This window comes from Pleurodeles waltl, chromosome 1_2 (assembly GCF_031143425.1).
Source record: "Pleurodeles waltl isolate 20211129_DDA chromosome 1_2, aPleWal1.hap1.20221129, whole genome shotgun sequence".
Lineage (NCBI taxonomy): Eukaryota > Metazoa > Chordata > Amphibia > Caudata > Salamandridae > Pleurodeles > Pleurodeles waltl.
Window position 1 is genome coordinate 424,334,021 of NC_090437.1, and position 18,679 is coordinate 424,352,699.

The following is an 18,679-nucleotide window of genomic DNA, read 5'->3' on the forward strand; positions in this document are numbered from 1 at the left end:
GGATGGGGGGCCACTCACATCAAGCATGCAGAAGGTGATGATTTTTTTCTCCCCCTGTACATGTCACATAGGTCAGCGCCCACCAGAAAATCGCTATTTGGCGTGCCATCGCCAAGGACGTCCGGACCCTGGGGGTCCACAACAGACGGGGCACCCACTGCCGGAAGAGGTGGGAGGACATCCGACGCGGGAGCAGGAAGACGGCGGAGGCTCTGCTGGGGATGGCCTCCCAACGTAGGAGGGGTGCCAGTCGTCAAATGACCCCCCTGATGTCCCGGATCCTGGCGGTGGCCTACCCCGATTTGGATGGGCGCGTGAGGACATCACAGCAGACACAAGGGGGTGAGTACACTCTCATTCTGCTGACTTTGCGCGCAGTGGAGGTGTCTGGGTGGGGGAGGTGGGCTGTGGGTATCTCTAGGCCAGGGCGATTTCTGTAGGCTAGGCCCCTCCGTAAGGCATGGCCCTGTGCCCCCGACCCCCACCTCTGTAGGGTGCCAAGTACAGCTATTCATGGCCCTGTGTCATCTATGTGTGCAGTTGTCATCCATAGGCTTGTAGGCCATGTCCCACTGATTGAGTAGTGGACCCCAAGTGCGCAGCGTAGTGCAGGGGGCTCCTGTGTCTGTCCTCTCCGCCAACGGTAGCGGTAATCCATGCACTCAACATGTCTTTCTTTCTCCCCCTCCCCTTTTTTGTGGTTTTCCTGTTCATGTGTGCATTAGCATCATCAGGCGGAGGAGAAGTGGCATCGGAGCACGAGGGAGCTGCATCCCACATGGCCCTGGAGGGCCATGCAACGGACTCTGAGTACACCAGTGGGACGGAGGGCGAGGGGATCTCCACAGCGGGGACTCGTGCTGATGTCAGTGGCAGCGGCTCGTCCTCTGAAGGGAGCTCCCTTGTGGTGGCGGCAACATCCGTGCCCCCCACAACAACAGGTACAGCCGCCACCCAGCGCACCAACACCGCCCTCCCAGCAGCCCCTCAGCGTTTGCCCCGTGCCCGCTCACCCAGGAAGGGGGGCATCTCCTTTGCCCCAGGCACCTCAGGCCCTGCCCCTGTCACCCCTGCTGCCCTCAGTGAGGAGGTCATTGACCTCCTGAGGACCATCATTGTTGGGCAGTCTACCCTTTTGAATGCCATCCAGGGTGTAGAAAGGGAGGTGCACCGGAGTAATGCATACCTGGAGGGCATTCATTCGGGTCAGGCTGCCCATCAGTGATCGTTCAATGCTCTGGCCTCAGCACTGACGGCAGCAATTGTCCCTGTCTCTAGCCTCCCCCCTCCAACTGCCTCCACCTAGACCCAATCCCCTGTACTTCTGCCTATCCCAGACACACCTACAGACCAGCCTACACACACCTCAACACCCAAGGGAAGCTCATCCAGACATAAGCACCACACATCACACAAGCATTCACACAAGCAACATCCACATGCAGACACACCAACACCCACTGCCTCCACTGTGTCCCCCTCCTCCTCGTCTCCCTCCTCCCTCCCTGTGACGTCTCCACTCACACTTGCATGCACAACATCTTCAGCCACTACGTCGATCACCAGCACACCCACCAGAACACTCCGCACACGTGCAGTCACCACCCCCACTACCATTTACACGTCCCCTGTGTCCTCTCCCAGTGTGTCTGTCACCCCCTCTTCCAAACTACACAAACGCAGGCAGCCACCCACCCAACAGCCATCCACCTCACGACAGCCTCCAGCCCAAGCACCTGCACCCAAAGATACCAGACTTCACACTCCTACACCCACATCCTCTTCCTCCACTCCCATACCCACTACACCTAGCTGTCCCTCTCTTTCCAAATTGATTTTCCTTTCCAAACTTGACCTCTTTCCAACAACTCCCCCACCCCGTCCATCGAATAAGACTGCAATCAGCACCTCAGCCACCACCAAACCAGGACCTACCAAGACTGTTGTCCAAGGACTGTGGAGTCCCCCACCCTCAAGGGCAACTAGTTCTGGTAGGAGCCAAGGCACGGCTAGCCCACCCCCGGAAAAACACCCAAAGATCACCAGTGCCCGGCGCGAGAGGCCAAGGACACCAGGGACCAAAATCCCTACCCTGGCTCTGCCTGGAAGTGGGGTGCCACCTGGCACACCGCCAAAGGTGGGAAAGGGCCACAGATGACCAGGGAAGGGTGGGAAGGGCAGCACGCCCGACAAGTCCGGCAGCAGGCCAGCTGCCCAGGAGGGCCCCACCAGCCCCATCCCAGGTGTGCAGGAGGGCCCCGCCAGCCACAGCCCAGCTGCCCAGGAGGGCCCCCCCAGCCACAGCCCAGCTGCCCAGGAGGACCCCGCCAGCCACAGCCCAGCTGGGCAATGAAGGAGCGCCAGCCACAGCCTAGCTGGGCAATGAAGGAGCGCCAACTCAAGCACCGCTGAACAGGGCAAGAACCACTGAACAGGGCAAGGACCGCCAAGGCAAGCACCGCTGAACAGGGCAAGGACCGCTGAACAGGGCAAGCACCGCTGAACAGGGCAAGGACCGCCAAGGCAAGCACCGCTGAACAGGGCAAGGACCGCCAAGGCAAGCACCGCTGAACAGGGCAAGGACCGCTGAACAGGGCAAGCACCGCTGAACAGGGCAAGGACCACCAAGGCAAGCACTGCTGAACAGGGCAAGGACCGCCAAGGCAAGCACCGCTGAACAGGGTAAGGACCGCCAAGGCAAGCACCGCTGAACAGGGCAAGGACCGCTGCACTGGGACCTTCATCTCAAGCACCGCTGCACTGGGCCCTTCATCTCAAGCACCGCTCCGCTGGGCCCTTCATCTCAAGCACCGCTCCGCTGGGCCCTTCATCTCAAGCACCGCTCCGCTGGGCCCTTCATCTCAAGCACCGCTGCGCTGGGCCCTTCATCTCAAGCACCGCTCCGCTGGGCACCGCCGTCTCAAGCACCGCTGCACTGGGCCCTTCATCTCAAGCACCGCTCCGCTGGGCACTGCCGTCTCAAGCACCGCTGCACTGGGCCCTTCATCTCAAGCACCGCTCCACTGGGCACCGCCGTCTCAAGCACCGCTGCACTGGGCCCTTCATCTCAAGCACCTCTCCGCTGGGCACCGCCGTCTCAAGCACCGCTCCGCTGGGCACCACTGCACTGGGCCCTTCATCTCAAGCACCGCTCCGCTGGGCACCGCCGTCTCAAGCACCGCTCCGCTGGGCACCGCCGTCTCAAGCACCGCTGCACTGGGCCCTTCATCTCAAGCACCGCTCCGCTGGGCACCGCCGTCTCAAGCACCGCTCCGCTGGGCACCGCCGTCTCGAGCACCGCTGCACTGGGCCCTTCATCTTAAGCACCGCTGCGCTGGGCCCTTCATCTCAAGCACTGCTCCGCTGGGCACCGCCGTCTCAAGCACCGCTGCACTGGGCCCTTCATCTCAAGCACCGCTCCGCTGGGCCCTTCATCTCAAGCACCGCTCCGCTGGGCACCACTGTCTCAAGCACCGCTGCACTGGGCCCTTCATCTCAAGCACCGCTCCGCTGGGCACCGCCGTCTCAAGCACCGCTGCACTGGGCCCTTCATCTCAAGCACCGCTCCACTGGGCCCTTCATCTCAAGCACCGCTCCGCTGGGCCCTTCATCTCAAGCACCGCTGGCCCATTGGCGGAAGGGGCAGTGCCGCATCTGTGTCGGGCAGGGCTGCACGAAGCACTCTGGGCACCAGTCCCCCTCCAGAACCAGTTGACACTGTCATCCACTTGAGAGACTGTGGCTTTGCACTCCCCAGGATGTAACAGTGGGCAAACCACCCACTGTAGAGACTTGAGAGACTGTGGCTTTGCACTCCCCAGGATGGTACAGTGGGCAACCCACCCACTGTATGGACTTGAGAGACTGTGGCTTTGCACTCCCCAGGATGGTACAGTGGGCAAACCACCCACTGTATGGACTTGAGAGACTGTGGCTTTGCACTCCCCAGGATGGTACAGTGGGCAAACCACCCACTGTATGGACTTGAGAGACTGTGGCTTTGCACTCCCCAGGATGGTACAGTGGGCAAACCACCCACTGTATGGACTTGAGAGACTGTGGCTTTGCACTCCCCAGGATGGGACAGTGGCCATGGAGGCCCCTCGTGGATCTGGCGTCGTGTACTCATGTGGCTGAGGTGCCCCCCCCTTCCCTTCCCCCTGAGGTGCCTGTAGTTTTTCTATCTGATGCCCCTGCAGTGTTCTCTCCGTTGGTGTCAGGTATCCTGTGTGGGCCTTGCCCGTGTGATTTGGGCCCAGTGGTCCACGGACAAAGACTGCTAAAATTATCGGACTTTTAATATTTATGTATATATTAGTTTTAAATGTGTGCTATTTTTATATGCCGATAATACAATATATTCGACTGTTTATGATCATTTCATTCTGTCTTTGCATTCTATGGGGGTTTGGGGGTTGTAACAGTGATGTATTGCTATGCATTGATGTGTGTGTTGTAGTGGGTGAGGGTGGTGGTGGGTGTGTAGCGTATGTGTGCCTGTAATATTTTCTCTTCCCCCCTCCCCTGTGTCGTAGGTGCAGTACTCACCGTAGTCTTCTGCGCCGGCGTTCGTGCTCCTGGTATAGGAGCAGGAATACAATAGCTGGTAGGATGTGTAGTTCGGGTTCCATGCTGTCCAGATTCCTCATAGGGTGTATGGAGGTGAGAGTTTTCCGTTTGAAATGTCTGTTTCCGCCGTGTTTTTATCGGCGGGGCTACCGCCCCGGAAAAGGTGGCGGATTGGTGGGTTGTGATAGGGTGGGCGGTACATTGACTCCCGCCTGTCTGTTGGCGGTGACCGCCGCGCTGTTTGTTTGTCCCGCCGTGGCGGTTGGGAGTGTTAAAGTGGCGGTCTCTGTTGGCGGTTTCCGCCAGGGTTAGAATTCCATTATTTAAACCGCCAGCCTGTTGGCGGGTTAGCCGCCGCTTTAACACCGACCGCCAGGGTTGGAATGACCCCCTAAGTGCCCATGCGTGTCCTCAATTTATGTGATAGAACATTATATTAAGCTGGTTATATAAGAGAACGGTACAAACAATACCATCAAACGTGACCCTCAAAGTGCTCCCCTTAGCTACATTTTCCTAGTCAAGAGAAAAGAACCCTGAAAGAACCCTTCAGCAATGTCTTCACTACATCAAAATAATTGCAGGCCCAAAAAGCAGTCTCAAACCAGAATTACTGCAATATGCACACACAATGTGCCCTAACTTTCTGTACTTCATGACCTTGAAAGACAGTCGATGTTTCAGTCAGTGGTTGAACAAAAGTTTGAACTGAAAATACTGTGTTACAAAAATATTATGTCAAGAATATCAGGCTGTCAAAAATATAGTCAACAGGAGTATTATAGGTAAGAATGTTGCTTTTGTTTTTTTCTTGAACCAATTTGTTTTAATTTTAGCAGTTGTACAGATGCACAGCAATCATATAAAGATGAAGGCATCAGATAGAGCATCATCACTTCCATCTTAAATCTTATATATGCATGTCTGTGCACTATGGCAGGCAGGAGATGGTGGTTCTTCTTTTAAACGCCCATTTTAACATTATAAAGCAAGTAGCAACAATTAACACAGTGGCATTATTACACCTTTGGACACTGCAGGTTACGGCAAAGGTAAGAATGTTGGTTTAAGTTATTTTTAATTTTGTAAAAATTATCGATTTCGAAAATATTGTTGTAGGTAATATTGGTTGTAAGTGTTATTTTGCATGCAATTTATTGTAGTGTCTTTGATGATATATGTTTAATAATTTTTTGATATGTAATTTTAGTGTGATGATTCATTATTTAGGAAATTGTTGAAATCAGTATTGTTAGTTGTTTTTATGTCTAAAAATAATGGATTTCTTTGTTTAATATCAGAATGGGGTTTTCAGGCTATAAGGATGGGGTGTTCCTTATTTTAATTATATGAAAATTATTACTGTTTTGAATTTCTGTTGTTACATTAATAATCGTCATACATAATAGTTTCTAAAACTTTTGAATATATATTATATATATTCAGTTTATAAAATATCTATTTTATAAAATGTAAAATAAATATTACAATTGTAACACATGTATGAAAAAAGTTTTCAAAGTAATTTAATAATTTGAAATAATTTAATTTTTGTAATAAAAGTTTTAAGTTTAAAAAAATAACAATTGGTATTGAAATTAAACATTTTTAATGTATTCATGCTATAATGTATAATGTGGATGTAAAAATGTTTTGGACTTTTTTATATTTACATTTGTTTTAAACGTTCTTGAATTACTGTTTAATTATAATATGAAAATTATATCAATATGTTCTAAATATGATATTTAAATGTATATTTTGTTGAAAATATATTTATGTAATTAGTTTATTAATTTAACATATGTTAACACATGATAACAGTCCATATTTAACAATGGGGACACCTTTTCACATATTGGAGTAAGTGTAGCAAGTATGTTGTGTGAAATTTCAGATTGAGATCACACCCTCACATGAACTTTACATCTAGTTCACAACGCATGAATAATTGGCCTGTTTCCCACCTGTCAGACTCTGTGTTGCACACAGAGCTAGATCCAGTGGAATAGGAATGGACAGAGACCAGAGACCTGAACAGCTTACCTACAGAATACCCCAAGTATGGATCAGTAGGTTGGAAGGATGACTCAGCAGGTTATATATAGAGCAGTATAGTTCTACACATATGACACTGTCACATATGCATCACCACACACTTCAAAACAATATGGTTCACACTGGTGAGTTTTATGTCCCTGTACACACTAGAATCTCCACACCTGTATGTCACTGTTATAACTTGTATACCTAGGTGTCCCTAGGGGCCCATTTCACTTTAGCACTTACTACATTGTCACAGTTTAGACATTTACACATTACACACTGAACTGGCAGAGAGAATTACATGTGTGTAGTCAGTACTTACCCCCTGGTGGCTGCTGTGTTACCTTCAAATGCCCATCGAACTCAGGGTAGGTCACTGGCAAAATGCGGGCCATTAGGGGGGGTCAAGGTCCAACCAGAACTCCTCCCTTATAGGGAGGACATCCCAAGCTGGGCCTCTGCGGTTTTTCGGGGCCAGTGTCTCAGGTCCTTCAATGGTCCTCCCAGGGTCCGAACTTGAATGGCAATGGCACGTCAGAGTCCCTTCTTTTGATGGGGGTTTACCTGCATGGATTACTCAAAAGGAGAAAGCTATGTCCACATGCATCATCCCAGCACAAGTGGTCAGAACACTTCAGTCACGGTAAGTAGGCGAACATACCCTTACTCTTATTCCAAACTCATTCACAATTTACCATCTGCAGCCAGCCCTTGTGTAAAGCGGAGTCTCTCATACAACATACATGAACAGTACTGGTATTGATGAGACACATATGACCAGGCCATATGATTATCTATAACATGGTATGTCTCTATGAACATTTCTCACACCATTATTATTGTACATGCTGCAATCTATGTTGTGTATAAAGAAAGTTAGATTATACACGAGCTACCATGTATCACTACTGTATGTCTGTCTATGCATGTATACAAATTTTCATACAGCCAGACATGATTGCCTAATCCCTCACTACCTCACATTCCACCATCATACACTCCACCTTTCAAACATTGTATACCATTGGACTCATCTTCTCCTCTGGTGCACCATATAGCTGTTCATACAGGGGTAGGACCTCATCCACAAGCTTGTCCAGCTCTTCTGGAGTAAAGACTGGGGCCCTATCACCTGCAGCACGTGGCATGATAGCTCCCGGAGGCAGTACATAGCAGCTCAGGTAGTGGAAGTCTTGATGGCAGCAGTGTCAGGAGACAATTGAACAATACTGCAGAAGATGGTAATCACGTCCGCCACGTTCATGACTGTGACCAGCAGAGGACATCGCCATTGGCCCAGTTTTGTCAAAGGCAGCAATGTGTTCCAATGGCAATGTGCACCACGTTTGCGACCGCCTACCACCATGACGACATTTGCCACCGGAGTTAGGTCACTTATTCATGTCCAGTACAGTAGGTCAGGCAGCTTGAGGCAATTATATGTATGGAAAAGTAATGGAGTCTGCATCTTATTGTGCAAACTATTAAAAAGTGCTGCTTTCATGTTTAGTAGTATAATTGTATATGTGAGTAGTAAAAAATGGGTATTCTCAACATCCTATGTGTGACGACAATGAAGTATACGTGCAACAGCCATGTTTCACATGTAAACTAGGTTGGCCTATCAAACACTGACAGTCACTGATAAATATGCATGTATAGTACATCAGAGGATTCAAGGAATGTGAACCAAGGGACTATAAACAGAATACATAGCAATATGCTGTACTTCTAATGTCATATGTTGTATCTGCCATCATATGGAGATATGTGTGACTTCTATTTAAACATATTCATTATGTGTGCATTATAGAAATCACCTACAATATAATGTTTTTTCCCACATAGTTACACTGGCATGAGGAGAGGAAGACAACCTCCAGTGTACCGCACACTAGTACGCCTGGATACCATGGAGGAGAGACACATTACAAATCTATTGCCTGAAACGGCATAAAATCATGAATCTCTGGTATCAGTTGGAGCTAGATCTGATACCAGCCATTTGCAATCCCAAAAGCATACCTCTCATCATTCAAGACATGTCAGTGCTACACTCCCTGGCCACTATGGGCCTGATTCTGACCCCGGCGGTCATGGACCGCCGGGGCCAGGGTCGGCGGGAGCACCGCCAACAGGCTGGCGGTGCTCCTCAGGACATTCTGACCGCGGCGGTTCAGCCGCGGTCAGAACAGGAAAACCGGCGGTCTCCTGCCGGTTTTCCGCTGTCCTGCAGAATCCTCCATGGCGGCGCAGCTTGCTGCGCCGCCATGGGGATTCTGACACCCCATACCGCCATCCTGTTCCTGGCGGGTCGCCCGCCAGGAACAGGATGGCGTTATGGGGTGTCGTGGGGCCCCTGGGGGCCCCACAAAGAATTTCAGTGTCTGCTGAGCAGACACTGAAATTCGCGACGGGTGCAACTGCACCCGTCGCACATCCTCCACTCCGCCGGCTCCATTCGGAGCCAGAATCCTCATGGAGGGGTGTTTCCCACTGGGCTGGCGGGCGGCCTTTTGGCGGTCGCCCGCCAGCCCAGTGGGAAACCCAGAATCACCGCAGCGGTCTTATGACCGCGGAGCGGTGTTCTGGAGGGGGGAACTCTGGCGGGCGGCCTCCGCCGCCCGTCAGAGTTAGAATGACCCCCTATGTCCTTTCAAAATACAGTGGCCCAGGGATGGCTCAGCCCATCTTCAGTCTGGTTTTGAAGGATGTAATGTGTGCATTGTTGAAACACCTGGACAGCTCTTCAGGTTTCCCCAACGTGCAGATTTGGCCTATGTGAAGGCAGAGTTTTATGCTTTGAGACACATTCCACATGTGGTTGGAGCCATAGATGGCACCCATGTAGCCTTGGTTTCCCCAGTGCCAATGAACAGATATACAGGAACAGGAAAAACTACCAATCAATCAGCGTCCAAGTGGTGTGTTTGGCAGACCAGTACATTTCACAAGTCTGTGCAAAGTATCCAGGAACAGTCCATGATTCCTTCAACATGGGTAACAGCAATGTCCCACTGCTGATGACATGAATCTACACAGAGAGGGCCTGGCTGGTTGGTAAGTCACATTTGACATCTGTTGCAAAGTTTATCTTGTGCTATCACAAATGTGCTGGTCCAAGATGTGTTTGTGTTGTTGTAACTATTACTTACAGGGGACTTTGGCAGCCCAAACTGTCCTTGGTTGTTGAAACCATTATTTTTAGGCTATTGATGTACAATGCAAAAAGTAGTGCAAAAATGTTGGTGCTACTCCTGCAGAGTACATAGGGGCCCATTGTATACAATGGCATGGCCCCTTTTAACAGCTGCTTTGCGCAGGTGTTACAAATGTCAAAATAAATGATGCAGGGAAATCTATTAGATTTCCTTGCACCATTTTTTCGGCCCCGCTAATAGGAGAACACCCCCTTTTCATACATTATGCCTGGCGCAGGCATGATGTAGTGCAAAGGGTTACAAAGTTGCACAATGCATGCATTGCACCACTTTGTGTTAGAATGGCTCTAGGGGTCCTTAAATATGCCCATAGGTTTTTAAAACTTTTTATGATTGTTAATTTTGGAGTATGACATTATTTTTTAACATTAACATTGTAGGAATAGTAGTAAATATTTTTATAAAGGTAATTCATTATAATAATAAGAATACTCTGTTATATGTAGTTGTTAAATTATGAAGATATATGTTAGTAGTTTGGGTTACATTGGAGGGTGATTAATTAAGTTATTATTTTTATTGTGAAATCCTTTGTATAACCATATTTGAATGTTTCAGAAATGGTTTGTTATTTAATTGTAAGTATTATAAATTATTAGATTAGGCTAGTTGGTGTTTAGAAATATAAGAGGCAAAAAGTTCTGTTTGTGTTAAATAATGTTACTAAGTACACATTTTTATGGACCAAAGATATGCATCTGATTTCTCTATTTGTTTAATGTTTTAAAAGTTTATTTAATATATATTTTTACTTCTTTAAACTTTTATTTTTCAACTTAAAAATAAACATGTATGTACATACAATATTTCAATACATGTTCATATTACATAAAAAACTATAAATCATATATAAATACATTTTCCACTTTTTTCCATTATTTAACAATTTTTTACAATTTCTTAAATTTTTTCATAAAGATATTTACAACATAATTTTATCATAAGTTTCTTCAGTATATATTAAATAATTGCATATATTTTATATTATTTTATTTTTAATTTACAATTTTACAACATTTTGTACAACATTTTGTGACATGTTTAACACGTTTACATGTTTTTTTAAATTTTCAGTACACATGTTAAAAAATGTAAAATTAGTTTGCAGTTGTTTCTGTGGCCATTAGTCTTCCATCTACCTTCTATTTTGTGGTCCATTTGTGTTATTTGTTGTCTATTTGCCAAGATCCAGGTTGTAGTAAGGAGCTGCTGTTCATCAGAGTAGGTAAGTCCTTTTTAAAGTTTTTTCTTTAAGGGTTTTGAGGGTGGGGGATGCAGTGGGAAGGCGAGAGGTTAGTTATAGTGTTGTCCAGGGACTTCTTTCACATTTAGAGTCTCATTTTGAGTTTGACAGTCCCACCACTGTACAGCCAAACTCACAAGGAGGATGCCACTGCCATGGCAGTGACGTTTCTGCCAAGCATATTACAATGTTCCTGCCGCTGCCCACTAGGAACAGTGTTAGGATATTGTCCTCGACTCCTCTGGGACCCAAGGCCAATAACCTAACACTCCATCACCCTAGGAATAAGGACTTTCTGCAAAGCAGACAGTGCACATTTTGACAGTGCTGGGCAGGGTGGTGGTGGGCATGGACAGGGCAGCGGACCCCCTGTGGCATCCTGCATTGGCCTTCCACTAACTTTTCATGGCGGCCTCCCCAGGGCTGGCAGAAAGAGGGGTCAGGGTCATAATCAGTCAGGCAGGGTTGAGTTCAGGGCCTCCATAGCTGGTTACAAGCATGACTGCCATCTTCCCATCTGGACCTTTGATCCTGGCGGGGAAGGTAGTCTTTAGGTGGGTCTATCTACCAATCTTGTAATGTGGTGGAGCCCATTAGTTCTATTATTAGTAGTGCTTTTCACTAGTGTGTAGTTTTGAGTTAACGTACACTGTTTTAGTAATGTATCATCGTTTTATTGTGTTATTTTACATTTTTATGATTGTTAAGTGAAATATATATGTATTTTTAGGAATGAAATGTGTTTTGCAGGAGGTTTTTCTAATTTAATTACATGTATTTGTACACGCACGTGTCACTTGGCCATTGGGAGCTACCATTTTATTTTAAGGAAATCATTTTTTGTTCATAATAGGCCTATATTTCTAACTCTGATTTCCTTTTTCATGTTTCCAGAAGCTTTTATTTCTTTTTAATTTCCAGGTTTTTTTAATGGTTCCTAGATACTTTGGATTGCTTTGAGGGATCTCTATTGGATTTGTTTTATTTTTACATTTTTTTGGCCTTTTTGGAAAATTGTTTCCCCACTTTTTTGTGGACTATTATTTTTGATCACATGGATACATGAATAAATGGAAGATATGCAGCTACAAAACAGTAAGACATATTTATTTTACTTGTTTTGGGTGGAAAATATTATATGCTACACATATTCCCAGAACCTGACCAACCCAGGGCCAAATGAATAGGAAGCGCAGAAGGTCACGCTATTTAAAAAAAAAAAAAATTGGCGAAGTCCATGGATCCACCCAGGGATTTTGCCGAAAATAAAAAAAAAATTATTTTTATCCTTTGCAAGTTCACAAAGGGACCCAGGACCAAGACAAGATGGTTAGGGTTTTCCTGCCCTGTTTTCTTTTCCTTTTATTGTCATTTTTGTTTTGAGACTCAGATGAAGCCAATCAGATATCAGCACGAGGACTGCTAGATCAGCAGAGGATCGCCATCCCTAGATATCTATATTTTTAAAACCCTAAACAACTCCAGAACTACTTAACAGATTTGCACCATATCACAAAAAGCATAATGTGTGCACCAAGATCTTGCTTCCCAGCAAACCTGATGTAATTCTGTTTAGCAGTTCCGGCTATAGATGTATCTAATGACCCTAGGGAAATTAACATGGGTGCCACACTTTTTTGACTTCCGCCCCTTTTTCTCAGCTCTGACTTGACCGATTGTCACAAAACTTTCAAGACCCTTTAGAACACTTTTTTTCAGAACATCTTGTGAATATTTGTCTAACAGTGCCAAAGATATCAGCATGTGATGAAATGCATTTCCTATGGAAACTAGGTCCTAACTATAAGTACCTATATATAATTACCTACTGTTGACTGCTAGTAGGTAACATATATATTTATGGGGGCCTGGGCTGAAATCGGCCTAGGGAGGGGTGCTGCGTGCCCCATACCATTTTAAAAATAAAAAACGGACCAGGGAGGTGGCGGTCCTTGGGCCTGGGTGGTCCACCTAAGTATCTTTCATTTTTACCCCAGGGGGAGGTGGGCATTGAGGTGGGTTGCCCATGCAACCCCCCATATAATTATTATATGTAGCCCTGTGGAGTTGGTGATCCAGAGTACCCAGAGGGGTCTTTGCAGCCAGCCCCATGCATTTATGAGATGTAGCCCCGGGGAGGTGGTGGTCCTGAGGCCCACGGTGGGGTACTTGCAGCCCCTCCATATATTTTTTGATGTTGTCCAGAGGAGGTGGTGGTCTGCAAGACCTGGGGGGCTCCAAGCCACCCCTAACTATTTTTTATTTGTTGCCCAGCGGAAGACTGGGCATGGCATGGAGTTGGGTTATTCTATGGAGTTGGCTTGCACTGCCTGACCGCAATCCAGGCACTATGGCCATCCCCCAAGTGAGAGATTACCAGGGACTACCTGAGACTGCACCTAAAAACTGGTCCCATACTCTGTCCAAACGCCTGAATGGCAATCTTCTGAGGCCGCCCTGGGAAACAAAGAAGCATCCACCTGAACTTGCTAACCACCTGGTGCCCCCATCTCTACTTTTCCAACACTTATCACGTTGCCACGTCAAGGACGAGTATCCTTCGGTCTCCTGCCAGCGAGGGGGATCCTGCCATGTCCAGGGGTAAAGCAATGGGCAAATCATCGGGTAAACCAGCCCGCCAACTACTCTTCTCTGAATCCATGCGTCAACAGAAACATCCCCCGGCGAAGGACCTGCTACTTCACCCCCACATCACCAGCAACATGGCAGAGGGCACGCAAGGAGCGTCAATGGACCGTATATTGCAGGAGATATTGGTGGTGGGACGCAAACTGGAGGGTATGGACAGCGCCATGGTGGCGCTGACGGCAGAGACAAGATCTATGCGCCTGGAGATAGCTGGTTTCCAGTAGCAAATATCTGGGCTGGACCAATGGATGACAACAGTGGAAACCCAAGTAGCTTCCTAGACCGACAGAGACCAAGAACTCATGCACCTTCGTAGCAAACTGACTGACTTGGAGGATAGAAGCCGCAGGAACAATATCCGGACATACTCTCCTACCTCTGCAACATACTTCCCAAGCTAACAGACATAACATTTGATCCTCCTCTGGAATTTTAAAGGGTGCACAGACTTGGCCCAAAGAGGCAAGACGGAAAGGGACGCCCTTGCTCAATCATAGCCTGCCTACTGTGCCATGGACAGGCTCGCCAACTGCTGCAGGCAGCCAGAGCGCAAGGTCCACTTCGGCTGGGCACCCTGGAAATCCGACTCTCAGCTGATTTTTCCAAAGAGACTGCAGATCGAAGGAGAGCTTTCCTTTCAATCCGCCCTCGCCTCCACCACCTGGATGTGAAAATTGGTATGTTCGAACCAGCCAGGATGTGGATCACTAAGAACGGCGAATCACTGACCTTTTACGACCCGGAGGTCCTGAGAATATTCCTAGAGAGACTTCAGGAAAAGGCACAACCCATGGAAACAACAACCCAGACCCTCCAGGTTCATACGGGGCCTATCCTCAGGAGCCAGCCACCCAGAAACCGCTTCTAACCCGGAGGGAGGAGCAACCATGGATCCCCAATCCAGGGGAAGAGACCTAGAGAGACTCACAAAAAGCCACGACAACAGGGGTCAGGTACTTCAGGCGGTGGCGATGTACACTCAGTTGTCGGACAGGGATAAATCCCGATCCCCTCTGAAGCCCACAGTGGCCTCCACCTGAGGTCGACCGGGCACTAGCGCCCCCTTGGAGTCCTTGTTATCATGAACCTTGGGCTATCATGGTCGAGCCAAAGAGATCCTGTGGCAGAAAAGACCAAACAGAGGGATGAGTACTTGATCTTGTGAACTCATAAGACACCCTAATACCGCGGGTCTTTATCTCTGATCGACTACGCTCAGCGTTGCTGTTGTTTATGACCGTTTTTGTTTGCATTTGTTTATTGTCACCTTTTTTCTATGTATCCTTTCTTATTCTCTCTTCTCCAGGAGACCTGGACCCCCCCCTTCCTTCTTTCAGTGACACATCCCCCAACCAGACTAATCTGGTAACTGGAAGGTGCACCCCCTCCCTTGGTACGATTGGAATTGTTCCAATGTCCCCATCTCCCGTCAACTCGCCTTGACGGGGTTTGTTTTCAGTGAGTGCTGTGCAAGACCCACTGAGGGCAGCAGAGTAGCGTAGAGTAGCGCATAGTCGCAACCGCCTAGCGAGCAGAAGCAGTGAGCAGAAGCAGCGAAACAGCGTAGTGCTCTAGATAAACTTAACAAACACCGCCCCCACGGCTATCCTGTCATTCCACAAACCCTGCGGATCCACACCCTTCGCCCCCTACCCCCACTTCCTCCTCCCCCACTTTTTTCACCCCCCTCCCTTCTTCTAAAGGCACAATAACATTGCTCTCCTGGAACTAAGCTGCCATGGGAGCCACACATGCCCTATACACAATCCCCACACAACCCCCCCTCCCTCATATCCGTGTCTGTCCTTCATATCCTCCCCGTGTCTCCCAGACCCATGCGCAGATGGAAGAATAAGTGCAATGGGATCCCGGGTGCCGCGCTGCCTCCCTCGACGCGGGGCCCGCTGGCCGGGCATTGGAGCTCAACTGACCTGGATTTTAGACCCGCAGGTTACAGTTCAAGAACGCCGGGACCCTAGTCCCGATTTTCAGCTTTTTCCTTCTCCTTCCCTTCTCTTATCACTCCAAATATCTATTGTCCCTTCCTTCCCCCACCTCACCCTCCTTTTATCCCGCTTTTAGAGTCCTAGCCAAGCTCCTATCTTTCTCTCCCCCCTACCCCTCCCCATCCCCCCCGCCCTGCCCTTGGCACCCGCACCTCCGGGTTAGCTTCCTTAAAGAGCCGGGATGTCTGATTCGAACAAGGCACCGGCAGTGCCTTTATGGATCATATCATGGAATGTAAATAGCCTCACCCACTTCATAAAACGAAAAAAGTTCCGTCTTATCTTAACAACAAACGGGCCGACATTGCCCTCTCACAAGAGACACACCTGGACAAACTAGAATCCGATAAACTACGACGTGACTGGGTCTGTACCATCCTATTTAGCTGCAGCCCACCCTCACCCAATACGGAGAACACCCCGAGAAAATGCGGGGTGGCATTATTGATACATAAAACCCTCCCTCACATGGTCACCAAATCATGGATTGACCCCGAGGGCCGCTACATAATTGCCAAGCTAAAGATAGGTGACTCCTCACTATGTGTGCGCTCCATTTATGCACCAACGGGTCCCAAACGTCTCTTCTTCCTACAAATCAATCGGCTTCTGACAGAGATAGGAGCATCTTGCTATGCAATAGGGGGTGACTGGAACATAGCTAGAGACGCAGTACTGGACAGAACGGTACCCCTGGACGTAAGTAATAATGCAGACAGAGCCTTACAGACCGACGTCCTTTTGGAGAACGGCCTAGTGGATCACTGGAGGCTGACCCACCCGACAGAACGAGAATTTACCTTCATCTCGCCGGTACATGGCGACTCAACTACTTTCTCCTATCCAACAGCCTCGTGGCCCACGCTCACGATAACAGCATATTGGAAGGCGGCGTTTCAGACCATTCCCCAATCAGTGTAGCCATCCAATTAGGCCTAGTATCCCCAGGCCGCGAGCCCTGGAGATTTGCAGTTCACCACTATCAATCCCCCCAAGGTAAGTTACAGCTACAAGGCCACGCAGCCACCTTTGACCAAGATAATTTAGGTACTGTTGAATCTAGCTGCATCATGTGGGCCGCAGCCAAGGCCTCGATAAGGGGACAACTTATGCGGGGCTCTGCGCTTGCGAACAGAGACAGAAAAGAACAACAGGCAGCACTAGAACTCGATATCCGTCGCCTCACTAGACAATATACCACACATCCCTCTCTATCAGGACGCCGACATTTAGAGCGTGCCCAAATGGCCCTTAAAGAGCTATATACTATGCAGGCCGAAAATATGCCCTACACAGAATACAAGGGAGACACTACGAACAAGGCGAAAAAGTGGGGCGCCTGCTGGCAGCCCAGCTCCCCCAAAGAACAGCTGCTCTTGCTATACCGGCCATCTGCGCTTCCTCCGGGGAAATATTAACACACCCGCAAGCCATTGCAAACAAATTTGCGTTGTTTTATAGGCACCTCTACACGCCAGAAATAACATTCAGTCCGGAGCAGGCCACAACCTTTTTGAAGGCCTTGATTTACCCTCCTTGTCAGATGAGGGTCGTAGTATCCTAGAAGGGGAAATAAGCAGACAGGAATTAGACAGAGTCATTTCTGACCTCTGTTACCACAATTTGCCCAGGGATGATGGATTCCCAGCGGAATTTTATAAATGGGTAGGGAAAGAGGCGATAGATATCCTACACGAGGCCCTAAATGAAGCCTGTTCAACACAGACGTTAGATGCCATATCCAATAACGCAACAATAGCTATCATACCAAAACCCGGGAGGGACCCCCTGCTGTGTGGCAGTTATCGGCCCATATCTCTTTTAAACGGCGACATCAAAATTTTTGCAAGTATCCTGGCAAGTAGAATGCGCAAAGTTATACTGTCCTTAATCCACCACACACAAGTGGGGTTTGTACCGGGCCGCACCTCTAGGAACCATTTGCGTACCTTATGCCACACCCTATGGACCTCGAGGGACCTGCCGGAGACGGCGTTAGCCCTGTCCTTAGACGCCAAAAAGGCGTTTCATCACATAGAATGGCCCTACCTGTTCACGGCCATAGAGAGATTTGGCCTGGGAGACAAATTCATCTCAATGGTGCGGCTATTTTACGTCCAGCCAGTGGCAAGAGTCAAATGTGGGGGTTTCCTCTCAGACCCCTTCCCTATCCGTAGAGGTACACAACAGGGCTGCCCTCTTTCCCCCCTCTTGTTCTTGCTCGCCATGGAGCCTCTGGCCGCAGCCATTCGATCCTCCCCCCTTATAACTGGCCTTACACTCCCTGAAGGTTTATCCAAAATTTACTTATACGCCAATGACATCCTATTAACTCTCACGGACCTAGAAAGCTCCATACCAGTTCTATTGGAGGTCATCGATGGATTTGCAGCCCTATCCGGTTACCACATCAATTGGGACAAGAGTGAGGCGCTCTCCCTCTCGCGGGTAACTACAAAAGCAGCACTCCTAGGTTTTCCATTTCGGTGGACACCGAAACACCTTAAATACCTGGGAGTGCTAATCAACCCGGGCCTGGCGCATATGGTGGCTGACAACATCGATCCCCTCATTGCACGGATGAAACTCGATTTCGCAAAATTGACCGAACTGGGCTGGTCCATGTGGAGTCGAGTACAGGCGGTCATGATGGTCACGGTGCCTCACTTCACCTATATTCTGCAACTTCTCCCCTTACAGGTGCCCCTCCATACATTACGAAGCATAGATGCCCTCATCCGATTGTTTGGGGCCCTATGCGACCACGACTATTGCCCGCCAAGCTCCTAGCCTGCCACTCCCATAGGGGCATGGGACTTCCGTCGGTGGAGCACTATTCATTAGCACTACAGCTATCACAACTGTCCCACACTTTGTCCAAAGCGCCTGACCCGCTACAGTGGATCGCAGTGGAAATGCGGCTACTATCCGCGAATGAGGGACTT